Below are 26600 nucleotides of genomic sequence, written 5' to 3' on the forward strand. Positions count from 1 at the left end.
CCAATCGGAGGTAACGAGTGTCAGCTGTCGGCTCGTTATCTCTGATTGGGAGCCATATTTATCTGTATGTTTTCCTTTGGGTGTTGTGGGTTTTTGTTCCATGTTCTGTCAGTATTGCAGAGGACTTCACGAGTCGTTCTTGTTTTGTTGTTTTGTTCCAGACTTTGAATTAATAAAGTCATGTTTCTTGCACACGCTGCGCCTTGGTCTCCTTCGCTCCTAGACGACCGTGACAGAAAAACCCACCAATCTAGGACCAAGCGGCGTGTCAAGCGGCAACAGGATCCACCTACACAGGATTCATGGACATGGGAGGAGATACTGGATGGAAGGGGTCCTTGGGCACAACCGGGAGAATATCGCCGCCCTCGTGAAGAGCTGGAGGCAGCTAAAGCCGAGAGGAGGCAATATGAGGAGGCAGCACAGAGGCAAGGCTGGAAGCCCGTGAGCACTAGCCAAAAATTTCTTGGGGGGGGCCTTAAAGGGAGTGTGGCGAAGTCAGGTAGGAGACCTGCGCCTTCTCCCTGTACTTACCGTGGAGAGCGAGAGTACGGGCAGACACCGTGTTACGCAGTAGAGCGCATGGTGTCTCCTGTACGCGTGCATAGCCCGGTTCGGTACATTCCAGCTCCACGTATCGGCCGGGCTAGATTGAGCGTTGAGCCGGATGTCATGAAGCCGGCCCAACGCATCAGGCCACCAGTGCGTCTCCTCGGGCCGGCTTACATGGCACCAGCCTTACGCATGGTGTCCCCGGTTCGCCTACATAGCCCGGTGCGGGTTATTCCTCCTTCCCGTACTGGTCGGGCGACGGGGAGCATACAACCAGGTAAGGTTGGGCAGGCTCAGTGCTCAAGGGAGCCAGTAAGCCTGCACGGTCCGGTATTTCCGGCGCCACCTCCCCGCTCCAGCCCAGTACCACCAGTGCCTACACCACGCACCAAGCCTCCTGTGTGTCCCCAGAGTCCTGTGCGTCCTGTTGCTGCTCCCCGCACTAGCCCTGAGATGCGTGTCCTCAGCCCGGGACCACCAGTTCCGGCACCACGCACCAGGCCTATAGTGCGTCTCGACCGGCCAGAGTCTGCCGTCTGCCCAACGGCGCCTGAACTGCCCGTCTGCCCAACGGCGCCTGAACTGCCCGTCTGCCCAACGGCGCTTGAACTGCCCGTCTGCCCAAAGGCGCCTGAACTGCCTGTCTGCCCAACGCCGTCTGAACTGTCCGTCTGCCAAGCGCTGCATGAACTGCCCGTCTGTACTGAGCCTGCAAAGCCGCCCGTCTGCCATGAGCCTTCAGAGCCGTCCGCCAGACCGGAGCCGCTAAAGCCTTCCGCCAGACAGGAGCCGCTAGAGCCTTCCGCCAGACAGGATCAGCCAGAGCCTTCCGCCAGACAGGATCAGCCAGAGCCTTCCGCCAGACAGGATCAGCCAGAGCCTTCCGCCAGACAGGATCAGCCAGAGCCTTCCGCCAGACAGGATCAGCCAGAGCCGTCCGCCAGACAGGATCAGCCAGAGCCTTCCGCCAGCCATGAGCAGCCAGATCCGTCAGCCTGCCATGAGCAGCCAGATCCGTCAGCCAGCCATGAGCAGCCAGATCCGTCAGCCTGCCATGAGCAGCCAGATCCGTCAGCCAGCCATGAGCAGCCAGATCCGTCAGCCAGCCATGAGCAGCCAGATCCGTCAGCCAGCCATGAGCAGCCAGATCCGTCAGCCAGCCATGAGCCGTCCAGCCAGGATCCGCCAGAGCCGTCCAGCCGGGGTCCGCCAGCCAGCCAGGATCCGCCAGAGCCAGCCAGCCAGGATCTGCCATTCAGTCCGGTGCTGCCCCTTAGTCCGGTGCTGCCCCTTAGTCTGGTGCTGCCCCTTATCCTGGTGCTGCCCCTTAGTCCGGTGCTGCCCCTTAGTCCGGTGCTGCCTCTTAGTCCGGTGCTGCCCCTTAATCCGGTGGGGTTAAGTTGGAGGGTGGTCAGTTGGAGGAGGCTACGGAAGCGGGTAGTGACTATGGTGGGGTGGGGACCACGACCAGAGCCAGAACCACCGCCGAAGAGGTATGCCCACCCAGCCCTCCCCGGGTTAGCCCTAGTTGAGGCGCGGTCGCAGTCCGCGCCTTTAGGGGGGGGTACTGTCACACTCTGGCTCCGGGACTTGTATTTGAGCCAGGGTGTATTCGTGTTGTTGGGGTTTGTTTTGGTTAGGTTGGGAATAGGGTGTGTTCATTTGGGTGTGTGTGGTTTTGGTTAGTTCTTGTGTAGTCATGTGACTCCCAATCGGAGGTAACGAGTGTCAGCTGTCGGCTCGTTATCTCTGATTGGGAGCCATATTTATCTGTATGTTTTCCTTTGGGTGTTGTGGGTTTTTGTTCCATGTTCTGTCAGTATTGCAGAGGACTTCACGAGTCGTTCTTGTTTTGTTGTTTTGTTCCAGACTTTGAATTAATAAAGTCATGTTTCTTGCACACGCTGCGCCTTGGTCTCCTTCGCTCCTAGACGACCGTGACACAAAACAGGTGGGTCTCTGCCCCACTTGCCCTGAATGACGGGTCTCCACTGCAATCACATGGTTTACATTTGTTGGATGCCATTCCATTCGCTCCGTGTCAGCCATTATTATGAGCCGTCCTCCCCTCAGCAGCCTCCACTGCTGTCTAGCAATAATCAACAATCAACTTGACAGAGCTTGAAGAATTCTGTGCAAATATTGTACAATCCAGGTGTGCAAAGCTCTTAGAGACTTACCCAGAAAGACTCACAGCTGTAATCGTTGATTATAACATGTATTGACTCATGGGTGTGAATACTTATGTAAATTAGTAAACACTTCTAAAAACATGTTTTCGCTGTCATTAAGGGGTATTGTGTGTAGATGAGTGAATCAAAACTTTAAATGCTTTGCCCATGGTGAAATTTGCGAAAGCCGGGTGGGGGGGGATTTGCCTCCCCAGAATTCTACAGTATTTCAATAAAATATTTCATGGACACAATTTCATGTATTTAAGTAGTTATTTGTTGTGGTGTGGACAGTAACATTAACTCTCTCTTAATATTTTATTTTCATGTTCGGTTCACTTAATATAAATTTAAAGTATGCATTAAGGTGTCTGTAATAGAACATGTTTGTCAATAAACGAATGTAGACATGAATAAATGCATTTCTATAGCTTCCAAAATCTTTTTTACAATGAATAAGGAGTACCAAAATGGCTGTGCGGTGGCTTCAAAACAGTGCCCCATTTGAGTCATCTAAGTTTATTACACATCATGGTCTCCTTCCTCTTCTATGAAATCGATTTGCACTGTATTTGCTCTAACAGTCTTGAAGTCAGCATGGACATGAATGTGTCAGCGCGTTGTGCTTTGTTTTTATTTCTGTTGGCATTTGTAGATTTGAAAATAGTCTCTGCTGCAGAAACGGGAGGAACATCTACAGGTGAGTTGTGACAATTTGCTGAGTTTTTTTAAGAAGCCTACTACACTTGACTTAGGTGTTATAGCCTACCTATGTGGTTAGAAACACTAGCCTATAAGAGTGCATAGGCCCCTTTGCAACCTATTTTGTTGCTATCTTACTAAAAATACAAGCCAGCCATTATGACTTAAAACTATCCAGCCTACACTTGGCAATTGTACGGCCATTTTACGCATACAATGTAATTTTTAAAATAGTTATTTCAACTAATTATTATTCAGTAACTGGTTCCACAGCCATTTTAAGTTTACTCAACTTTTCGATCAAAGTGTTACCTGAACATAACATTTTTAATTGTCCAAACTTAGCTCCAACTTGAGAAAACTTATGCAAAAATTCAGTCAACATAAAATGATGTGTTTGTTCAACTTGTCTCATATGTTCTGTAAACTAGAAGTTATTATTTGGGCATCTTAAAGGACTGTTTGTGTGTCTGTGTATAACCAGTTGCACAGACCTTTTTAGTTAACATACAATGTTTGATTGTGAGTGTTCAGAAGGCTGTCATGCATTTTCAAGGGTGGTATTTACATTTACATTTTAGTCATTTAGCAGACGCTCTTATCCAGAGCGACTTACAGTTAGTGAGTGCATACATTATTTAATTTTTTTCATACTGGTATGGGGGAAACATTGATGATGGGGGCCAAATGTCTCCAAAATGATTAATTTGACACTAAATTATTTAGGGTATAGTCTACAATCTTTCCAGAGATGCAAATGCCGACTTATCGTAACCATCTCCACACAAACATGACAGATTTTCAGAAAATGGTTCAGTCTAATTATGTCCATGTTCATGTCTCTTTGTGGAAAGTTGGGTTCCTTGACATGTCTGTTCAAATTGTGTTCCCAAAGCAAAGCCTGGAGTGTGCCCTCGTACACGATGGGGCATAGGGCTATGTGTAAATATATGTTCCACTGACAGTGACTGCCCCAATGATGAAAAATGCTGCCACAATGGATGTGACTGCATTGCACCTTACACAGGTAGGTTATGGTCCCAAAGTGACAGATACACCCGTCCATTGCATTAATTATTGCTGCTTTACTCTGGAAACAAGAAAGCTGGAGCTTGTAAAGTACATTTCATACACATAGATCAGTATATTTCACATCCACTCTCTTTAGAGCTGAGACACTCAATTAAGAAGATTTCCAAGAGCCATGCAGGCTTATTGAGTCTATATTAATGACCCTGAGCATTCCAGCCATAGAATTAGAAAGATTCCATGTCATTGTAATAGTAAGACTTCAATGGGAAGAGTCAGTATAGGCTGACAAGTTGCTACCATAAACCTATTTGTAATGATGGGGAAATGTAAGATCGCTAAAGTTCATATTTAGTTTAGAGTGATCAACACAATGTTTAACGTATACTGTTTCTGTACCACACATAATTTCCAGTGTTCTACTTATGAAACTCAAGGTGTGGGTTGATGGTCACTAGACTTGATATTGAATTTTATGGATTGTTCTCATATCTGTTGATAGTGATTGACGCCAGACTGGAGGTCCAAGTATAAGGACCGAGGACACACTGATTATTCACTGTTGTATTGTATTGATGACATTCTGTGAACACTGTGTGATTCTGTAGCAGCTGACAAAGTAACTGCTTTTTTGTTTTGACTTCCTACAAATGCAAATGTCTATTTATCGTAACCATCTCCATACAAATATGACAGATTTTCAGAAAATGGTTCAGTCTAATTATGTCCATGTTCATGTCTCTTTGTGGAAAGTTGGGTTTTCCTTGACATGTCTGTTCAAATTGTGTTCCCAAAGCAAAGCCTGGAGTGTGCCCTCGTAGACGTTGGGGCTCAGGGATATGTGTAGAGTTATGTTCCACTGACAGTGACTGCCCCAATGATGAAAAATGCTGCCACAATGGATGTGGGCATGACTGCATTGCACCTTACACAGGTAGGTTATGGTCCCAAAGTGACAGATACACTCATCCATTGCATTCATTATTGCTGCTTTACTCTGGAAACAAGAAAGCTGGAGCTTGTAAAGTACATTTCATACACATAGATCAGTATATTTCACATCCACTCTCTCTAGAGCTGAGACACTAAATTTAGAAGATTTCCAAGAGCCGTGCAGGCTTATTGAGTCTATATACTGTATATGACCCTGAGCATTCCAGCCATAGAATTAGAAAGATTCCATGTCATTGTAATAGTAAGACTTCAATGGGAAGAGTCAGTATAGGCTGACAAGTTTCTACCATAAACCTATTTGTAATGATGGGGAAATGTAAGATCGCTAAAGTTCATATTTAGTTTAGAGTGATCAACACAATGTTTAACGTATACTGTTTCTGTACCACACATAATTTCCAGTGTTCTACTTATGAAACTCAAGGTGTGGGTTGATGGTCACTAGACTTGATGCTGAATGTTATGGATTGTTCTCATATCTGTTGATAGTGATTGACGCCAGACTGGAGGTCCAAGTATAAGGACCGAGGACACACTGATTATTCACTGTTGTATTGTATTGATGACATTCTGTGAACACTGTGTGATTCTGTAGCTCCTACAAATGCAAATGCCTATTTATCGTAACCATCTCCATACAAATATGACAGATTTTCAGAAAATGGTTCAGTCTAATTATGTCCATGTTCATGTCTCTTTGTGGAAAGTTGGATTCCTTGACATGTCTGCTCAAATTGTATTCCCAAAGCAAAGCCTGGAGTGTGCCCTCGTAGACATTCGGGCAGAGGGATATGTATAGAGTTATGTTCCAATGACAGTGACTGCCCCAATGATGAAAAATGCTGCTTCAACGGATGTGGGCATGTCTGCATTGCATCTACACAGGTAGGATATGGACACAAAGTGACAAATACAGACATCCATTGCATCCATTATTTCTGCATTACTCTGGAAACAAGAAAGCTGGAGCTAGTAATGTACATTTCATGCATATAGATGGATATATTTCACATACACTCTCTTTAGCGCTGTGACACTAAATCATATCCCGTTCAAAGGCACTTCAATCTTTTGTCTTGCCCATTCACGCTCTGAATGGCACACATACACAATCCATGTCTCAATTGTCTCAACACTTAAAAATCCTTCTTTAACCTGTCTCCTCCCCTTCATCTACACTGATTGAAGTGGATTTAACCAGTTATATCAATAAGGGATCATAGCTTTCACCTGGATTCACCTGGTCAGTCTATGTCATGGAATGAGCAGGTGTTCATAATGTTTTGTACACTCAGTGTATAACACATTGTGGTTGATAAGGTGATGCAAATGCATATTTCAGGGAAAGGGAATTTGGGAATATATAATAATAATATAATATGCCATTTAGCAGACACTTTTATCCAAAGCGACTTCCTGTCATGTGTGCATACATTTTTACGTATGGGTGGTCCCGGGGATCGAACCCACTACCCTGGCGTTACAAGTGCCATGCTCTACCAATTGAGCTACAGAGGGATAGCAACATATGCTACTTACTATACAGCAATTCACAGAACATTAAGATGACAATTTGTCAAGGGCCACCAACAAGATTCCAACTCATTGTAATAGTAAGACTTCAATGGAAAGAGTCAGTGTACGGATTATTTCCAGAGTTCTACTTGTGACACTCAAGGTGTGGGTTGATGGTCACTAGACTTGATGCTGAATGTCATGGATTGTTCTCATATCTGTTGATAGTGATTGACGCCAGACTGGAGGTACAATGGCAGAGGACACCCTGATTATTCACTGTTGTATTGTATTGATGACATTCTGTGAACACTGTGTGACTCTGTAGCAGCTGACAAAGTCACTGCATGTTTGTTTTGACTTCCTACAAGCCTCTAGAGCTGGAGTTTACAGAACATTTGGTGCTGTCTGATTAGAATATAAAGGGCCTGTCTCCAAGAAGCCAGTTAGACATTTTCTCTGTTTTTGTCCTGGAAGTGTCTCCCTGTTGCAACTTGTAATAAACATTAATGAAAAATTATTATTATTAACCCATCCACGTCTTCGAAGGACACATATCTGTTTTGGTTTTTACAGCTTTTCATACATACATTTTACACATACATTTTACATACATTTTACTTTTATATGGATAGATTTATTATGGATAGATTTGATTGACTTAATCTGCTACTTTCTCGTTTGTTTACCTAGAAATTCCTATTACACCTATGTTTCTACGGTGTAACTGACCGCTTTTTCTCTGTTACCATAGTGAAGCCCGGTCGCTGTGCCCTGCCCAAGGGGACCTAGATGTGTGCCGAGTACTGTTACCAAGATGGCCATTGCCCCGAGGAACAGAAGTGTTGCCGGATATTCTGATGCTACGCCTGCAGTGAGCCATTGGAGCTTTATTGAAAATTCTTATTAATTTATAAGAAAATACAAATTATTACATGTAAAATTATGTCTAGGAAAACTAATGATTTTATGCAATAATAAATACGAAAAATGATCAGAGCTTTATGGAAACCAGACAAATTTCGTGGACAGTTTGTGAATTGACAAACACGTGGACTGCTGAATTTGAATAAAACAAGATTTTGAACATCAGTGCTTGTTTTTTTAGGGGTTTCTTTGAGACTCATGTGGTGCTCATGTGAATATCCTTAATTTTTCGTCTTCAGACCAATTCCTATTTTTACACCGGAAGGTGATTATGCAACATTATAATAGAACATTATAATACAGTTGAACACATGCTCTCCTTATGAACCTTCACAATGTTGTGCGTTTTATTTATTGATAAGATCCCAGCTCATAATCCGACTGATCATTGCTCAAAGCAAATTGGTGAGAGCAAGGAAACAAAGACCGAAGCAAATATTTACTATGCGATTACACAATGTAGCTGGCTAGATGACTACAGGAGCGCAAAATATGGCTGAGCTGTTCTCAATGGAAGGGTTCTGAAATATTCTCTCTCGTCAAGGTGTGATCATTAATATATCATAGTCATCCACCTCGTTGGAAACGACTTGGGACACACAAAGGGGACAGCCCTGGTGCGTCAGATGCGAGCTGATTTGGAGGTAGTCCGAATGTTCCCCGGGACAATGGTGGGCTACTCTGACATCAGGCAGTGGAGGAGTTGGCTGTTCCTCCATGACAGGTGCATGTCCACAATCCATCACTTTGCCATAAATCACTGTGTCCCTGGGCAATACCGTAAGGCAGGGTTTCCCAAACTTTGTCCTGGGGCCCCTCCTGGGTGCACATTTTGGTTTTTGCCCTAGCACTACACAGCTGATGCAAATAATCAAAGCTCGATGATGAGTTTGTTATCTGAATGAGATGTGTAGTACTAGTGAAAAAACCCAAAATGTGCACCCAGTGTTACCAATGGTAACAACCATTCCTGGACCTGACTCCAAAAACAAGCCACTGATGTACCAAAAGAGATGCTCTATTGATTCTGTTTCCTTGTGGCAGTCTGCACAGGGCTGACTGTTCAATGCCCCATATACTGAGCATTCTTTTTGTAGCGAGAATGTTATATAATAGCTTAAATTGAAAAGAACGGATTGATGCTTCAATTGTTACTTTGTATATCACTTCATAAATCTGATGCCATGGTATTGGGATATGGAAAATCTGTTCCCAACTATCTTGAATTTTATGCGGCATAGTTGTCAACCCTCTTGACCATAAGTGAAACTGATACATTTTACGATTTATATTGCTCATTAATAGGACATTTACGATTAATTCATTCCTTTCTCTTTTAAGTAATTGCCTCTTCCATTTTTGTGGCAGAGCTGCGATGAACTGGTTATAATTTTGTATTGAGCATTCATTTCCTTACACCGTGATTAATTGCTTGTGTGACATAATTTTACCTTTGTTGTTTACAATGTCATTCATAAACATGATACCTTCCTTATACATTCTCTACAAGAAAATCGCTTTTTCCTCCATCAGTACTTTGGAGATTAGCCATATTATTTGCTGTAATATAGCCTACATTCTGCCTCCTCTGGAGGATAACATTTAAATAGTAGCCAACTCTGTATGGCTTCATTTAAAAAGGATACAACAGGGTTCCTGTCACGGTCGTCTAAGGAGGACCAAGGCGCAGCGTTGAGGGTGAACATATTTATTTAATGAATGATCACACGATCAAAACAACAGACGAAAACGTGATGTCTATGGTTTATACAACCAAATACGAACAAAAACCCACAACCACAAAGGGAAAGACACAGTTTAAATATGGCTCCCAATCAGAGACACCCAGCACCAGCTGACACTCGTTGCCTCTGATTGGGAGTCACTCAGGCCAACATAGAAATACAAACATAGAACTACACACCCTGGCTCAACATAACAGTGTCCCCAGAGCCAGGGCGTGACAGTACCCCCCCCTAAAGGCGCGGACTCCGACCGCGCCAACTAAATACCACAGGGGAGGGACCGGGTGGGCACTCCGCCTTGGCGGCGGATCCGGCTCCGGGCCTGATCCCCACTCCCTCTCCAACCCCCCAAAGTACCCCTGGTCTGATGGAGCGGATTGCTCTAGCTCCGGCGTAAAACATCTGACCAGTGCCGAACCAGGCACCAGTGGAACAGGCACGGGCCGTGCCGGACTGACGACGCCCACCACTGGCTTGGTGTGGAGAACAGGCGCGGGCCGCGCCGGGCTGACGAAACGCACCACTGACTTGGTGCGGGGAGCAGGAGCGGGCCAGACCGGGCTGACGAAGCGCACCACTGACTTGGTGCGGGGAGCAGGAACGGGCCGAGCTGGGCTGACGAAACGCACCACTGACTTGGTGCGGGGAGCAGGAATGGGCCGGACCGGGCTGACGACGCGCACCCCTGGCTTGGTGCGGGGAGCAGGAACGGGCCGCGCCGGGCTGACAACGCGCACCCCTGACTTGGTGCGGGGAGCAGGAACGGGCCGCGCCGGGCTGACGAAACGCACCACTGACTTGGTGCGGGGAGCAGGAACGGGCCGCGCCGGGCTGACGAAACGCACCACTGACTTGGTGCTAGTGGCAGGAACAGGCCGGACCGTACTGGGAACACACACCACTGGCCCTACGTGGGGATCAGGAACAGGCCGGACCGGACTGGCAACACACGCCAGTACCTCTCGCCGTGCCTCTACATCCTCCTTCCCCCTGGTGACCAGTGACTCCCGTAACCTGGCGGCCTCCTCTGCCAACCCGCTGGACCGCTCTATCGCGGCCTCCTGCTGCCCCAACGTCGTGAGCCCCCCCCTAAAAATGTTCTGGGGGTCTCTCCTCCCCGTGGGCCAGGCCTCTATAGTCCTCGCCCAACTCTCGCTCTTCTGCCTCCAACTCCCGCTATTCAGCTCCTCAATAGGCTTGACCCAGTCGAAGCTCTTCCTCCATTGCTCCCAAGTCCACCCTTTCTGCTCCTCACTAGGCTGCTTGGTCCAGTTCTGGTGGGTTTTTCTGTCACGGTCGTCTAAGGAGGACCAAGGCGCAGCGTTGAGGGTGAACATATTTATTTAATGAATGATCACACGATCAAAACAACAGACGAAAACGTGATGTCTACGGTTTATACAACCAAATACGAACAAAAACCCACAACCACAAAGGGAAAGACACAGTTTAAATATGGCTCCCAATCAGAGACACCCAGCACCAGCTGACACTCGTTGCCTCTGATTGGGAGTCACTCAGGCCAACATAGAAATACAAACATAGAACTACACACCCTGGCTCAACATAACAGTGTCCCCAGAGCCAGGGCGTGACAGTTCCATTGTCAATCCACCGGAAATGGATGGTTTTAATCTATATAACAGCAAGGAGACCCCTTTTAAACATCGGATGTGCCTTTCTTAGTAGCCTACTGGAAACCCAGTTTGGATTTAGCTACATTTTAGGTATAAAGCTTTAAGAGAGAGAGGTTTAATGACTTTATATTTAATAGTTTTAGCCCTCCAAACTCATGTAACTTAATTTGGTTTGCCATTCCAAATAAAATGAAATATATTTTGCTCACATGAATTGAAAAAAGATTATCCCGGAGTTGCTATCACACCGTGATACAAGTCAGTACTCGATGTCCATCCATCTCTAACGACGTCGGTCGGGACATGAAGTGGAAATAGGCCACTAGGGGCAACAGTGAGTGCTGTTACCTTTAAGTAGGTTTGGGTTTCGCTAGGGTGTTGTGTAAGCATCTGCCTCTGATTTTAAAGGTTGCATGTTCAAATCCAGCGATAGAAAGTTGTTCTTGATATTTTTGTTTTAAGCCTATCCCAAACTTTAACCCTTACCTTTGGAGTTAATGCCTAAACTTAACCTTAAACACTTCCAAATGTGACATTTGGAACAACTTCGAAATTTGACGTTTGAGAAACGTGGATGAAAGTCTAATTCTGATGTGAGACTGTGAGAGCTGGTAGGAATAGGTATGCTAAACAACTGCGATATCACTTCTTTATTTTATTTATTTTATTGTCAGTATTTGTATTCTCCAACATTATATGGGTCTGGGTTGCTGCGTTTTCAGCTTCCATACCCATTCCCAGTTGCTGTGGAGTTAGTGTCAGTATGTGTCCATGCTATGTGCAGTCAACTATTATAATTATATAAAGTAATGATCATTAAGCAGTCCTGTCTAGGGCTGGTTCTGCCTTCTGAGACAGATGAGACACTTAAAGTATACATTGATCATTTGTCTTGTTTTTTTAAGCCAAAGGAAAGATATTGGTTATCCCTCTCAGGGTCAATAACAAGAGAAAAACATCATAAAAAGCACTGTCATCACTTTGTTAATTAAGAATAAAACTAATTTTATTATTTAGTCATTAGGCATCATTATAGTATATTAAAGAGAGAAATTCGTTCAACTCTCCATATAATTCTCAAATGAAATAAATGTAAACAGATGCAAGCCTATAACCACTGGAAGAGAATTGGCGCCGGAGAAGATGGCTGCCGTTTTACAGCCCTCTAACCAATTGTACTATTATGTGTGTTTTTTCGCATTATTTGTAATTTATTCTGTACTCATGTTTCTGCCACCGTCTCTTATGACCAAAAAGAGCTTCTGGATATCTGGACAGTGATTACTCACCTCGTATTGGACTAAGATTTTTTCTACAACGAGCCAGACACGAAGGATATCCTACAGACACCCGACAAGGCCCAAATCCCCATCATTCGCATGAGAAAGAGACGTAGATATCGTGGACGTAGGTCTGGGTGCCTTGTAAGGATCTGATGGCGAGTGAGTAAACTGCCTCTTCCATCAATCCTATTAGCCAATGTTCAATCATTTGAGAAGAAATTGGACGACCTAAGATTACGGTTATCCTACCAACGGGACATACAAAACTGTAATATCTTATGTATCACCGAGTCGTGGCTGAACGACGACATGGACAACATACAGCTGACGGGATATACGCTACATTGGCAGGATAGAACGGCTGACTTGTAAACAACAGCTGGTGCACAAAATCTAATACTAAGGAAGTCTCGAGGTTTTGCTCACCTGAGGTAGAGTATCTCATGATAAGCTGTAGACCACACTATTTACCAAGAGAGTTTTCATGTATATTTTTCATAGCTTTCTATTTACCACCACAAACCAATGCTGGCATTAAGATTGCACTCAATGAGCTGTATGAGGCCATAAGTAAACAGGAAAACCCTCATCCAGAGGCAGCGCTCCTAGTGGCCGGGGACTTTAATGCAGGGAAACGTACATCCGTTCTACCTCATTTCTACCAGCATGTTAAATGTGCAACCAGAGGAAAAAAAAACTCTAGACCACCTTGACTCCACACACAGAGATGCATACAAAGCTCTCTCTCGCCTTCCATTTGGCAAATCTGACCATAACTCTATCCTCCTGATTCGTCCCCACAGTGACCGTACGTATATACCCCAACCAGAAGCGATGGATTACAGGCAACATCCGCACTGAGATAAAGGGTAGAGCTGCCGCTTTCAAGGAGCGGGACTCTAACCCAGACACTTATAAGAAATCCCGCTATGCCCTCCGACGAACCATCAAACAGGCAAAGAGTCAATACCGGACTAAGATTGAATCGTACTACACCGGCTCTGACACTCGTCAGATGTGGCAGGGCTTGAAAACTATTACAGACTACAAAGGGAAGCACAACCACGAGCTTCCCAGTGACACAAGCCTACCAGATGAGCTAAATCACTTCTATATTCGCTTCGAGGCAAGCAACACTGAAGCATGCATGAGAGCACCAGCTGTTCCGGATGACTATGTGATCACGCTCTCTGTAACCGATGTGAGTAAGACTTTTAAGCAGGTCAACATTCACAAGGCCGCAGGGCCAGACGGATTACTAGGACGTGTAATCCGAGCATGTGCTAACCAACTGGCAAGTGTCTTCATTAACATTTTCAACATGTCCCTGACTGAGTCTGTAATACCAACATGTTTCAAGCAGACCACCATAGTCCCTGTGCCCAAGGACACTAAGATAACCTGCCTAAATGACTACCGACCCGTAGCACTCACGTCTGTAGCCATGAAGTGCTTTGAAAGGCTGGTCATGGCTCACATCAACACCATTATCCCAGAAACCCTAGACCCACTCCAATTTGCATACCGCCCCAACAGATCCACAGATGATGCAATCTCAATTGCACTCCACACTGCCCTTTCCCACCTGGACAAGAGGAACACCTACGTGAGAATGCTGTTCATTGACTACAGCTCAGCGTTCAACACCATAGTGCCCTCAAGGCTCATCACTAAGCTAAGGATCCTGGGACTAAAAACCTCCCTCTGCAACTGGATCCTAGACTTCCTGACTGGCTGCCTACAGGTGGTAAGGGTACGTAACAACACATCTGCCATGCTGATCCTCAACACGGGGGCCCCTCAGGGGTGCGTGCTCAGTCCCCTCCTGTACTCCCTGTTCACCCATGACTGCATGGCCAGGCACGACTCCAACACCATCATTAAGTTTGCTGACGACACAACAGTGGTAGGCCTGATCACCGACAGCGATGAGACAGCCTATAGGGAGGAGGTCCGAGACCTGGCCGTGTGGTGCCAGGATAACAACCTCTCCCTCAACGTGATCAAGATAAAGGAGATGATTGTGGACTACAGGAAAAAAAAGAGGACTGAGCACGCCCCCATTCCATTCGACAGGGCTGTAGTGGAACAGGTTGAGAGCTTCAAGTTCCTTGGTGTCCACATCACCAAAGAACTATCATGGTCCAAACACACCAAGACAGTCGTGAAGAGGGCACGACAAAGCCTATTCCCCCTCAGGAGACTGAAAAGATTTGGCATAGGTCCTCAGATCCTCAAAAAGTTCTACAGCTGCACCATCGAGAGCATCCTGACTGGTTACATCACCACCTGGTATGGCAACTGCTCGGCCTCTGACCCCAAGGCACTACAGAGGGTAATGTGTACGGCCCAGTACATCACTGGGGCCAAGCTTCCTGCCATCCAGGACCTCTATACCAGGTGGTGTCAGAGGAAGGCCCTCAAAATTGTCAAAGACTCCAGCCACCCTAGTCATAGACTGTTCTCTCTGCTACCACACGGCAAGCGGTACCGGAGCGCCAAGTCTAGGACCAAAAGGCTTCTCAACAGCTTCTACCCCCAAGCCATAAGACTACTGAACAGCTAATCATGGCTACCCAGACTATTTGCACTGCCCCCCACCCCCCTCTTTTACGCTGCTGCTACTATGTTTATTTTTTATGCATAGTCACTTTAACTCTACCCACATGTACATATTACCTCAATTACCTCGACTAGCCGGTGCCCCCGCACATTGACTCTGCACCGGTACCCCCCTGTATATAGCCTAACTACTGTTATTTTATTTTATTGCTGCTCTTTAGTTATTTGCTTTTATTTTTTTTACTTAACACTCCAACAACAACAAAACTTTCAAAAATGCATTGTTGGTTAAAGGCTTGTAAGTAAGCATTTCACTGTAATGCCTGTTGTATTCGGCGCATGTGGCAAATAAGATTTGATTTGATTTGATTTAAATAGTCTACAGTTTTGTTGTACTGCACGCAATCTCATGTGGGGCAGCTCACTTTGACCCATGGGCGGACAGAGAGGGCAGATCGCTAAGTGCATAATGACTTGTAACATCAATGCAACATCCATCCGCTCTGGGCACCAGTAGAGCCAAAGCGAATGCTTCCATTTATTCACTTGATTTTTCAGAGTTGATCAATTTCTTGTACATTCCACCTTGGGATTCAGTTAGTGAATTAATTTCGATATAATTGTCCAACATAGAGCTGGAAATAATCATTGAAAGGAGCATAATTGTGGGCTTTGCGCACATAGCCTGCTTGTTTGTCTCTCTCTCTTTAATGCTTATTTGTCTCTCTCTCTTTTATGCTTGTTTGTCTCTCTCTCTTTAATGCTTGTTTATCTCTCTCTCTTTAATGCTGGTTTGTCTCTCTCTCTTTAATGCTGGTTTGGTCCTCTGTAGCTCAGCTGGTAGAGCATGGCGCTTGTAACGCCAAGGTAGTGGGTTCGATCCCCGGGACCACCCATACACAAAACAAACAAAAAATAAATAATAATAATAATATGTATGCACGCATGACTGTAAGTCGCTTTGGATAACAGTGTCTGCTAAATGGCATATTATTATTATTATTATAAACTCGGCAGTTGCCCATGTTTCTTCAACATTCATTCAACCAATTCATTAACATTATTCATTATACTTTCTTTGGGAGAATAAAAACAAAAGGATAATTGACACGTGATGATATTGTTGCCCACATTGACAACACATATTTTTCAATTCATATATCAATTTCTCCATTATCATGCCTTAATAGGGCAAAAGTAAATAAAATTAGAAAAATAATGGAGAGAGCAACGGAAATTAAAGTACTGTGTGCTTACAATTTCAGCGTAATAGACTGTATGACATTTGGTCTCTCACAGTCATTTTTCAAATATGGCCTATTTATATTCTTCCCACCCACTCAGCCATTTTAGCCTATCGGCTGGGGAGCATTCAAAGAGAATTGTCCAGATCATAGCAATCCTCATGTTGTCCGGTTCACCTGTCAGTTTGTTACTTAAAAAAGGTGTCATGGCTATAGCCTACAATATATATTATTGTAATTTAGGCTGCATAGGCTATAGTCATTAAAGCAGCATTTTCCAAACTCATTTTTGGTTGTTGCCCTAGCACTACACATCAGAATAGTAAAAGCTTGATGATGAGTTCGTTATTTGAATCAGCTGTGTAGTGCTAGGGCAAAAACCAAAATGTGGACTGAGTTTGGGAAACGCTGTATTAAAGTATTATTCATTTAGACTGCCTGAGTGGTGCTGTGATTGTCTTTCCAATAGGCGTGTGAAATAAGGCATTAACAACATATACCTTTCTCTTTTGTCTTTGATGTGGTGGGGTGTAATAGTCCATCATTCACCTCATTTCAGTAGTCTAAACACTTCAATAGTCCAGTGCCCCATCTGTCATAAATAGTCTCTTGAGATGCTGTCCTGTAGTCTATACAGGTCCTTCATTGCCATTTCCACCATTCGCCTTGTCCAGCTTATCCAGGAATCGGGTAGCTTCTTTTGCTGATTTCAGTGTGATGTCTCTCTTTTCTTTCATTTGACCTGTAGTTGTGTTGGGTACACCAGAGTGAACTAGATTCATTTTTCCATTAGCTTTTTCTTAATGGGGTCGAATTCTCTGTGTTTCATGTAGTCTCTGCTCATGACGGTGTTGATGTAGATCTGATGGCCCTCATACATCAAAGGTCCTACTCTTGACTTTTGTGCTTGGATAGCCAGTCTTATAACTTTTTTCTTTGTCCCTATATTTAAGGAACTTTACAATGATGCCCCTTGGTTTGCTGCTGGTGTCCCCTCTCGGGCCGCCTTTTCGATATGCTCGTTCGATTGTGTGAGCCCATGTGAAGTTCTCTTAGCCCAGTTTTCCTAGTTGTGGTATTATCTTTTCCAGGAATTCTTCAATTCCGGTTTGTTGTGCTCAGTAATATGATGTCGTTGCTCAGTTGAGTATTGAATACTGTTGCCTTAAGAATGTATCAGGCACGTTGTGCACTTACAGAGGCGTGAGGATTGTATGAGTGAGTTTTCTACGAGTTGTTAACATGTTGATATGAAGTAAAGACGTTCAGTTTAATTGCACAACAAGCCTCCGTGTATTTGTAACACGTTTGTTCAACAGCTTTCGAGAAAATGTATGAAACAAAGATTTGAACGGCGATTGAAGTCCTCCATCCCGCCCCATAATTATGTATTTTTGTTCAGCCATGGTTTTCTGGAGCTTTTCTTGAGTGATTTTCTCCAGGGTTAACCCGGTGTCAGGCCTCCTACACAGTGGCGTCATTAGGCCTGGGTAACCATTTCTTCTTCTTCTTCTTCTTCTTCTTCTTCTTCTTCTTCTTCTTCTTCTTCTTCTTCTTCTTCGTTAAAGTTTCATGGCAGATCACATCTATTGATGTATTGCCGCCACCTACTAAACGGTGTATTGAAACAAAACATATTCCATTGTGGGAAGAGGGGGTGGGGAGGCACCTTAATTGGGGAGGACGGGCTCGTGGTAATGGCTGGAGCGGAATAAGTGAAATGGTATCAAATACATGAAACACACAGTGGCAAATTTTGCATGTAAATCTTTTTGTGGCAAACAAAATATTTATTTTAGATGCATGCCAGCAAAGACACTACACAACACAACACTAAACAATACATTAATTGCACTATAACGGTGACAAACGGTACCCACAAACTGTTAGGGCCTACATAAAGCTGTCCCAACAGCAGAGTCCCAACAGCAGTCCCAACACCTTACCACTGCTACACCTGGCAATCAGCAGAGCCTTGTCTGGCAGCGAAACAGTTCATTCAGCCTCATTTACTGCCTTAAAAAAAAACATAGCTGATATGGCTTAAACAAACATGGTTTCTACTGACAACTGAGATGTACAAACTATGGCGTAAGGGGACGACGAGCGGATAAGAGGCAATCCGTAGTTTTGATTAAGCCATTAATGAGTGAGCTAGGACGGACGTAGTCAATACAACTATTTGTTCAGCACTTTTGAAATGTTCAGCGACAGAATTCAGAAAATGGGCCGTTCTTACAGTATTATCCCTGTACACCAAGTCAGAACCGTAGGATAAATAAAGGGGGCATATAAGCAAACAATGAAAGCTCTTACAATATTCGATGATTAAATTTCTCTAAAACAGGCTATAGGCTACATATGCACCACCAAGTCAGAACAGTAGGCGAAATTAAGAGGGGGGAAAAGGGACCAAATTTATTTGGGTGAGGCACATGGGCTACTAACAGCTTACTACACAACATACACTTAGTATTACTTTCTTAGCTACAGTATACATATCTCCCTGGCATATTACATCATTTATGCAGCAGCATACAATACATTTTTGGACTCACCTTGTTGTGCTGTGCTTACTTGAACAGGAAGGTGGCGCGGCGGTCCTTCATCAAAGTCTGGCATTCTCTGGATTTATGGTGCTTTCAAGACAATTGGGAACTCTGAAAAACACGAATCATGATGACTTCAGTGATCTTCAGGTTGGAGCTCTAGAAAGAGGCCCGAGTTCCCGACTTGCAATTCCGAGTTGGGTGACCGTTAAAAACATATTTTCCCAGTCAGAGCTCTTTTTGTTCTCAGTTCCCAGTTGTCCTGAACTCTCTGAAGTCAGATTTCCCAGTTCTGAGTTTACAGTTCTTTTGAGCGCGGCAGAAGTCATGCTGGATTGACAGCAGTGCCAATGTTGAATGTTTATGCTTTTAAGCTTGGAAAAGAGACCCTTAAACCCAGACTTGGAACCACAAACCCACTCAACTGAATAGCAGGCTAGTGATTGCTTTGCAATGCTTGCAGTTAGCCATTAATTCCTTCCAAACCACTCATTGTTGAATTTGCGATGTCCAACTTGTTGTGTAATGTTTATGTTCAATGGCCGATGAGCACCGATACGTTTTATCTATAATTTCTCTTCATTATTTCTCTTCATATGACAAGTATTAAAAAGCATTTGCCAGTAGATTGTCGACTTGATTCATGATGATGACTGCTAGCTAAGATTTTGAAAGTATGATGTTGACATGATCAGTCCAATCAAAGGTACTGTAGATATAACGTGATTTGACATAATTTTATCTGTGACCAATGACCTTGAGCCTTCTTGGATGGGCACTTCTAATGTAACTCTATGGCAGCACCCAAGGGGCTTGAATTTTCGAGCTCTACCCTTAGATTTGGTGGTGACGTAGTGTCCCCATGAGTGACAGAACACTGAGCCAATCACGGTGCAACTAGAGAACATAACCCAATCACAGCGCAACTAGAGAACATTACCAACCCCTACGCTCCATATTTTCCGCTGGCTGCCCCACCACCACAGAAAGCACTGAGCTAGGCTGAAACAGCTGCAGAAAGCAAAAAAGAGACCAAGTTTGTATGCTGCTTTATTAACTGAATGATTATTTTTATATTTTTTTACATTGTTTGCAAACTGATATGTGACACATATTAATGTCAAAATAACATTGTTTGCAAACTGATATGTGACACATATTAATATTAAAATAACATGCAAAACAGGAAACCCTAAAAAGGTGGGGCTCAAAACAGGTGGGTCTCTGCCCCACTCGCCCTGAATGACGGGTCTCCACTGCAAACACATGGTTTACATTTGTTGGATGCCATTCCATTCGCTCCGTGTCAGCCATTATTATGAGCCGTCCTCCCCTCAGCAGCCTCCACTGCTGTCTAGCAATAATCAACAATCAACTTGACAGAGCTTGAAGAATTCTGTGCAAATATTGTACAATCCAGGTGTGCAAAGCTCTTAGAGACTTACCCAGAAAGACTCACAGCTGTAATCGTTGATTATAACATGTATTGACTCATGGGTGTGAATACTTATGTAAATTAGCAAACACTTCTAAAAACTTGTTTTCGCTGTCATTAAGGGGTATTGTGTGTAGATGAGTGAATCAAAACTTTAAATGCTTTGCCCATGGTGAAATTAGCGAAAGCCGGGTGGGGGGGGGGTTTGCCTCCCCAGAATTCTACAGTATTTCAATAAAATATTTCAAGGACACAATTTCATGTATTTAAGTAGTTATTTGTTGTGGTGTGGACAGTAACATTAACTCTCTCTTAATATTTTATTTTCATGTTCGGTTCACTTAATATAATTTTAAAGTATGCATTAAGGTGTCTGTAATAGAACATGTTTGTCAATAAACGAATGTAGACATGAATAAATGCATTTCTATAGCTTCCAAAATATTTTTTACAATGAATAAGGAGTACCAAAATGGCTGTGCGGTGGCTTCAAAACAGTGCCCCATTTGAGTCATCTAAGTTTATTACACATCATGGTCTCCTTCCTCTTCTATGAAATCGATTTGCACTGTATTTGCTCTAACAGTCTTGAAGTCATCATGGACATGAATGTGTCAGCGCGTTGTGCTTTGTTTTTATTTCTGTTGGCATTTGTAGATTTGAAAATAGTCTCTGCTGCAGAAACGGAAGGAACATCTACAGGTGAGTTGTGACAATTTGCTGAGTTTTTTTAAGAAGCCTACTACACTTGACTTAGGTGTTATAGCCTACCTATGTGGTTAGAAACACTAGCCTATAATAGTGCATAGGCCCTTTTGCAACCTATTTTGTTGCTACCTTACTAAAAATACAAGCCAGCCATTATGACTTAAAACAATCCAGCCTACACTTGGCAATTGTACGGCCATTTTACGCATACAATGTAATTTTTAAAATAGTTGTTTCAACTAATTATTATTCAGTAACTGGTTCCACAGCCATTTTAAGTTTACTCAACTTTTCGATCAAAGTGTTACCTGAACGTATAACATTTTTAATTGTCCAAACTTAGCTCCAACTTGAGAAAACTTATGCAAAAATTCAGTCAACATAAAATGATGTGTTTGTTCAACTTGTCTCATATGTTCTGTAAACTAGAAGTTATTATTTGGGCATCTTAAAGGACTGTTTGTGTGTCTGTGTATAACCAGTTGCACAGACCTTTTTAGTTAACATACAATGTTTGATTGTGAGTGTTCAGAAGGCTGTCATGCATTTTCAAGGGTGGTATTTACATTTACATTTTAGTCATTTAGCAGACGCTCTTATCCAGAGCGACTTACAGTTAGTGAGTGCATACATTATTTTATTTTTTTCATACTGGTATGGGGGAAACATTGATGATGGGGGCCAAATGTCTCCAAAATGATTAATTTGACACTAAATGATTTAGGGTATAGTCTACAATCTTTCCCGAGATGCAAATGCCGACTTATCGTAACCATCTCCACACAAACATGACAGATTTTCAGAAAATGGTTCAATCTAATTATGTCCATGTTCATGTCTCTTTGTGGAAAGTTGGGTTCCTTGACATGTCTGTTCAAATTGTGTTCCCAAAGCAAAGCCTGGAGTGTGCCCTCGTACACGATGGGGCATGGGGCTATGTGTACATATATGTTCCACTGACAGTGACTGCCCCAATGATGAAAAATGCTGCCACAATGGATGTGGGCATGACTGCATTGCACCTTACACAGGTAGGTTATGGTCCCAAAGTGACAGATACACCCGTCCATTGCATTAATTATTGCTGCTTTACTCTGGAAACAAGAAAGCTGGAGCTTGTAAAGTACATTTCATACACATAGATCAGTATATTTCACATCCACTCTCTTTAGAGCTGAGACACTCAATTAAGAAGATTTCCAAGAGCCATGCAGGCTTATTGAGTCTATATTAATGACCCTGAGCATTCCAGCCATAGAATTAGAAAGATTCCATGTCATTGTAATAGTAAGACTTCAATGGGAAGAGTCAGTATAGGCTGACAAGTTGCTACCATAAACCTATTTGTAATGATGGGGAAATGTAAGATCGCTAAAGTTCATATTTAGTTTAGAGTGATCAACACAATGTTTAACGTATACTGTTTCTGTACCACACATCATTTCCAGTGTTCTACTTATGAAACTCAAGGTGTGGGTTGATGGTCACTAGACTTGATGCTGAATGTTATGGATTGTTCTCATATCTGTTGATAGTGATTGACGCCAGACTGGAGGTCCAAGTATAAGGACCGAGGACACACTGATTATTCACTGTTGTATTGTATTGATGACATTCTGTGAACACTGTGTGATTCTGTAGCAGCTGACAAAGTAACTGCTTTTTTGTTTTGACTTCCTACAAATGCAAATGTCTATTTATCGTAACCATCTCCATACAAATATGACAGATTTTCAGAAAATGGTTCAGTCTAATTATGTCCATGTTCATGTCTCTTTGTGGAAAGTTGGGTTCCTTGACATGTCTGTTCAAATTGTGTTCCCAAAGCAAAGCCTGGAGTGTGCCCTCGTAGACGATGGGGCGTAGGGATGTGTGCAGAGTTATGTTCCACTGACAGTGACTGCCCCAATGATGAAAAATGCTGCCACAATGGATGTGGGCATGACTGCATTCCACCTTACACAGGTAGTTTATTGTCCCAAAGTGACAGATACACTCATCCATTGCATTCATTATTGCTGCATTACTCTGGAAACAAGAAAGCTGGAGCTTGTAAAGTACATTTCATACACATAGATCAGTATATTTCACATCCACTCTCTTTAGAGCTGAGACACTCAATTTAGAAGATTTCCAAGAGCCATGCAGGCTTATTGAGTCTATATACTGTATATGACCCTGAGCATTCCAGCCATAGAATTAGAAAGATTCCAAGTCTTTGTAATAGTAAGACTTCAATGGGAAGAGTCAGTGTAGTCTGACAAGTTGCTACCATAAACCTATTTGTAATGATGGGGAAATGTAAGATCGCTAAAGTTCATATTTAGTGTAGAGTGATCAACACAATGTTTAACGTATACTGTTTCTGTACCACACATAATTTCCAGTGTTCTACTTATGAAACTCAAGGTGTGGGTTGATGGTCACTAGACTTGATGCTGAATGTTATGGATTGTTCTCATATCTGTTGATAGTGATTGACGCCAGACTGGAGGTCCAAGTATAAGGACCGAGGACACACTGATTATTCACTGTTGTATTGTATTGATGACATTCTGTGAACACTGTGTGATTCTGTAGCAGCTGACAAAGTAACTGCTTTTTTGTTTTGACTTCCTACAAATGCAAATGCCTATTTATCGTAACCATCTCCATACAAATATGACAGATTTTCAGAAAATGGTTCAGTTTAATTATGTCCATGTTCATGTCTCTTTGTGGAAAGTTGGATTCCTTGACATGTCTGCTCAAATTGTATTCCCAAAGCAAAGCCTGGAGTGTGCCCTCGTAGACGTTGGGGCATAGGGATATGTGTAGAGTTATGTTCCAATGACAGTGACTGCCCCAATGATGAAAAATGCTGCTTCAACGGATGTGGGCATGTCTGCATTGCATCTACACAGGTAGGATATGGACACAAAGTGACAAATACAGACATCCATTGCATCCATTATTTCTGCATTACTCTGGAAACAAGAAAGCTGGAGCTAGTAATGTAAATTTCATGCATATAGATGGATATATTTCACATACACTCTCTTTAGCGCTGTGACACTAAATCATATCCCGTTCAAAGGCACTTCAATCTTTTGTCTTGCCCATTCACGCTCTGAATGGCACACATACACAATCCATGTCTCAATTGTCTCAACACTTAAAAATCCTTCTTTAACCTGTCTCCTCCCCTTCATCTACACTGATTGAAGTGGATTTAACCAGTTACATCAATAAGGGATCATAGCTTTCACCTGGATTCACCTGGTCAGTCTATGTCATGGAATGAGCAGGTGTTCATAATGTTTTGTACACTCAGTGTATAACACATTGTGGTTGATAAGGTGATGCAAATGCATATTTCAGGGAAAGGGAATTTGGGAATATATAATAATAATATAATATGCCATTTAGCAGACACTTTTATCCAAAGCGACTTCCTGTCATGTGTGCATACATTTTTACGTATGGCTGGTCCCGGGGATCGAACCCACTACCCTGGCGTTACAAGTGCCATGCTCTACCAATTGAGCTACAGAGGGATAGCAACATATGCTACTTACTATACAGCAATTCACAGAACATTAAGATGACAATTTGTCAAGGGCCACCAACAAGATTCCAACTCATTGTAATAGTAAGACTTCAATGTAAAGAGTCAGTGTACGGATTATTTCCAGAGTTCTACTTGTGACACTCAAGGTGTGGGTTGATGGTCACTAGACTTGATGCTGAATGTCATGGATTGTTCTCATATCTGTTGATAGTGATTGACGCCAGACTGGAGGTACAATGGCAGAGGACACCCTGATTATTCACTGTTGTATTGTATTGATGACATTCTGTGAACACTGTGTGACTCTGTAGCAGCTGACAAAGTCACTGCATGTTTGTTTTGACTTCCTACAAGCCTCTAGAGCTGGAGTTTACAGAACATTTGGTGCTGTCTGATTAGAATATAAAGGGCCTGTCTCCAAGAAGCCAGTTAGACATTTTCTCTGTTTTTGTCCTGGAAGTGTCTCCCTGTTGCAACTTGTAATAAACATTAATGAAAAATTATTATTATTAACCCATCCACGTCTTCGAAGGACACATATCTTTTTTGGTTTTTACAGCTTTTCTGCTACATATACATACATTTTACATATACATTTTACATACATTTTACTTTTATATGGATAGATTTATTATGGATAGATTTGATTCACTTAATCTGCTACTGCTTTTCTCGTTTGTTTACCTAGAAATTCCTATTACACCTATGTTTCTACGGTGTAACTGACCGCTTTTTCTCTGTTACCATAGTGAAGCCCGGTCGCTGTGCCCTGCCCAAGGGGACCTAGATGTGTGCCGAGTACTGTTACCAAGATGGCCATTGCCCCGAGGAACAGAAGTGTTGCCGGATATTCTGATGCTACTGCTGCAGTGAGACATTGGAGCTTTATTGAAAATTCTTATTAATTTATAAGAAAATACAAATTATTACATGTAAAATTATGTCTAGGAAAACGAATGATTTTATGCAATAATAAATACGAAAAATGATCAGAGCTTTATGGAAATCAGACAAATTTCGTGGACAGTTTGTGAATTGACAAACACGTGGACTGCTGAATTTGAATAAAACAAGATTTTGAACACCAGTGCTTGTTTTTTTAGGGGTTTCTTTGAGACTCATGTGGTGCTCATGTGAATATCCTTAATTTTTCGTCTTCAGACCAATTCCTATTTTTACACCGGAAGGTGATTATGCAACATTATAATAGAACATTATAATACAGTTGAACACATGCTCTCCTTATGAACCTTCACAATGTTGTGCGTTTTATTTATTGATAAGATCCCAGCTCATAATCCGACTGATCATTGCTCAAAGCAAATTGGTGAGAGCAAGGAAACAAAGACCGAAGCAAATATTTACTATGCGATTACACAATGTAGCTGGCTAGATGACTACAGGAGCGCAAAATATGGCTGAGCTGTTCTCAATGGAAGGGTTCTGAAATATTCTCTCTCGTCAAGGTGTGACCATGAATATATCATAGTCATCCACCTCGTTGGAAACGACTTGGGACACACAAAGGGGACAGCCCTGGTGCGTCAGATGCGAGCTGATTTGGAGGTAGTCCGAATGTTCCCCGGGACAATGGTGGGCTACTCTGACATCAGGCAGTGGAGGAGTTGGCTGTTCCTCCATGACAGGTGCATGTCCACAATCCACCACTTTGCCATAAATCACTGTGTCCCTGGGCAATACCGTAAGGCAGGGTTTCCCAAACTTTGTCCTGGGGCCCCTCCTGGGTGCACATTTTGGTTTTTGCCCTAGCACTACACAGCTGATGCAAATAATCAAAGCTCGGTGATGAGTTTGTTATTTGAATGAGATGTGTAGTACTAGTGAAAAAACCCAAAATGTGCACCCAGTGTTACCAATGGTAACAACCATTCCTGGACCTGACTCCAAAAACAAGCCACTGATGTACCAAAAGAGATGCTCTATTGATTATGTTTCCTTGTGGCAGTCTGCACAGGGCTGATTGTTCAATGCCCCATATACTGAGCATTCTTTTTGTAGCGAGAATGTTATATAATA

General features: G+C 43.1%; 1 pseudogene across 1 annotated transcript; it reads left to right on the forward strand.

The window, feature by feature from the left end:
* The first annotated feature begins 3320 nt into the window (after nt 1-3320).
* LOC311147630 lies at nt 3321-25350 on the forward strand (annotated as a pseudogene). The gene is made up of 5 exons: nt 3321-3423; nt 6157-6293; nt 21907-22044; nt 22841-22978; nt 25313-25350. The product of its transcript is annotated as an uncharacterized misc_RNA (transcript).
* The last annotated feature ends 1250 nt before the right edge of the window (nt 25351-26600 follow it).

This window comes from Coregonus lavaretus (genome assembly GCF_964263955.1).
Source record: "Coregonus lavaretus genome assembly, chromosome: 20".
Taxonomy (NCBI): Eukaryota; Metazoa; Chordata; class Actinopteri; order Salmoniformes; family Salmonidae; genus Coregonus; species Coregonus lavaretus.